The 2,500-nt window shown below is 27.6% G+C and overlaps 1 non-coding gene and 1 pseudogene across 1 annotated transcript in view; both read left to right on the plus strand.

The window, feature by feature from the left end:
- Positions 1 to 472: 472 nt before the first annotated feature.
- LOC129252123 (5.8S ribosomal RNA) lies at positions 473 to 653 on the plus strand (annotated as a pseudogene).
- A 442-nt stretch (positions 654 to 1,095) lies between these two features.
- The window catches only part of LOC129252113 (large subunit ribosomal RNA), a 3,986-nt gene continuing 2,581 nt past the window's right edge, over positions 1,096 to 2,500 (plus strand). The window contains exon 1 of the ribosomal RNA XR_008583264.1: positions 1,096 to 2,500. This exon is cut by the window's right edge and continues 2,581 nt beyond it. This is a non-coding gene — a ribosomal RNA (large subunit ribosomal RNA).

Consider the following 2,500-nt stretch of genomic DNA (forward strand, 5'->3'; position numbering starts at 1 on the left):
TTATTTTGAATCCATAATTCTTTTTATTCTTTTTCATTCAATTTGTGATCCATCAATTATATCATATTAAATATAATATATGATGGTACATTTTGTAATGTTTTTTCTTATTTTTTTCTTTTAAAAACCTTTAAACATGAAAATAAAAAGTTGTACTTATTATTCATTTGATTGAATGATAAGTTAATTTGTTCACAATAACAAAAGTGGTATATATTTATTATATTATTATATATACATAAAATGATTAAAAAAATACAAAATAATTGAATCATAATAAATACCACCACTGTATTATTGTTGAACTAAGACATTCGCAACTTAATAAAAATGTTTAGAGTTAAATATATTTGATATATATTATTGAAAGAAAATCAATTTATATATTATTAATATTATTTAATTTTACTCTTTCAATTAATATATGCAAAAAAAAATTGACATTTGTTATAAATAAAAATAAATAAAAAAATACTCTAAGCGGTGGATCACTTGGCTCATGGGTCGATGAAGAACGCAGCAAACTGTGCGTCATCGTGTGAACTGCAGGACACATGAACATCGACATTTTGAACGCATATCGCAGTCCATGCTGTTATGTACATTAAATTCAATTTTAAAGTACTGCTTGGACTACATATGGTTGAGGGTTGTAAGACTATGCTAAATAAGTTGCTTATTCTTTTATAAAAATGATTGAATTTAAGCAAATGTGTATATTATTGGATTTTAAATAATTCATAATATTAATAGCAAAAAAAATAAAGATATATAATGAATTTTATTTATTATATATTCTTTAAAAAAAAAATCCTCTCAAATAAAATGAAATGATGAAAATATTGAATCTAAGTATTCTTTACAAAAAATTTTCATATTATTTATATATATATATAAAATAATAATTTATATATGTAATTAAAAGGAGGAATGTCTAGCATAAAAATTAATTTTTTTATTCTAGGATTGCCTCATTTTACATTATTATTATTTTTATATATTTACAATATATAAAAGGAGAAAAGAAAAATAGAGATGAAAAGATGATATAATTTTTTTATTAAATTGTGAGAAGATAAAAAAAGAATATTAAAACAACCTCAACTCATATGGGATTACCCCCTGAATTTAAGCATATTAATGAGGGGAGGAAAAGAAACTAACAAGGATTTTCTTAGTAGCGGCGAGCGAAAAGAAAATAGTTCAGCACTAAGTCACTTTGTCTATATGTCAAATGTGAGATGCAGTGTATGGAATATCTTAATATCTAGTATGAGAAATTAACGATTTAAGTCCTTCTTAAATGAGGCCATTTACCCATAGAGGGTGCCAGGCCCGTATAACGTTAATGATTACTAGAAAGATATTTCCAAAGAGTCGTGTTGCTTGATAGTGCAGCACTAAGTGGGTGGTAAACTCCATCTAAAACTAAATATAACCATGAGACCGATAGTAAACAAGTACCGTGAGGGAAAGTTGAAAAGAACTCTGAATAGAGAGTTAAATAGTACGTGAAACTGCTTAGAGGTTAAGCCCGATGAACCTGAATATCCATTATGAAAAATTCATCATTAAATAATTAAAAAAATAATGTGCATTTTTTTCATATAAGGACATTGTAATCTATTAACATAATAAAGTATTTATCAAAAGATCATTGGTGATATTAAGTTTATTTAAATTAATTTGCTTTTTAAGCATATTAACATAAAATAAATACTAATGATTTGATAAAGTGTTGATAGATTTTATTATATATAATGCTAAAATTCATTTTTTGAATTTTACAAAAAATTTAATATCTATGATATTAATATTTATTTGTATGCATTTATATGATTAACAATGCGAAAGATTCAGGATACCTTCGGGACCCGTCTTGAAACACGGACCAAGGAGTCTAACATATGTGCAAGTCATTGAGTTATATTAAACTTAATGGCATAATTAACTTAACTTAAATATAATGGGATTAATTTTTAGTCTATTTTTTAATAAATAGTCAATTAATTCAATCCCGGGGCGTTCCATATAGTTATGTATAATGATAATTTATTATTATTTATACCTCTAACTGGAGCGTACCTTGAGCATATATGCTGTGACCCGAAAGATGGTGAACTATACTTGATCAGGTTGAAGTCAGGGGAAACCCTGATGGAAGACCGAAACAGTTCTGACGTGCAAATCGATTGTCAGAATTGAGTATAGGGGCGAAAGACCAATCGAACCATCTAGTAGCTGGTTCCCTCCGAAGTTTCCCTCAGGATAGCTGGTGCATTTAAAAATTATATAAAATAATCTTATCTGGTAAAGCGAATGATTAGAGGCCTTAGGGTCGAAACGATTTTAACCTATTCTCAAACTTTAAATGGGTAAGAACCTCACCTTTCTTGATATGAAGGTTGAGGTTATGATATAATGTGCCCAGTGGGCCACTTTTGGTAAGCAGAACTGGCGCTGTGGGATGAACCAAACGTAATGTTACGGTGCCTAAATT

This window comes from Anastrepha obliqua, unplaced genomic scaffold (assembly GCF_027943255.1).
Source record: "Anastrepha obliqua isolate idAnaObli1 unplaced genomic scaffold, idAnaObli1_1.0 ptg000151c, whole genome shotgun sequence".
Lineage (NCBI taxonomy): Eukaryota > Metazoa > Arthropoda > Insecta > Diptera > Tephritidae > Anastrepha > Anastrepha obliqua.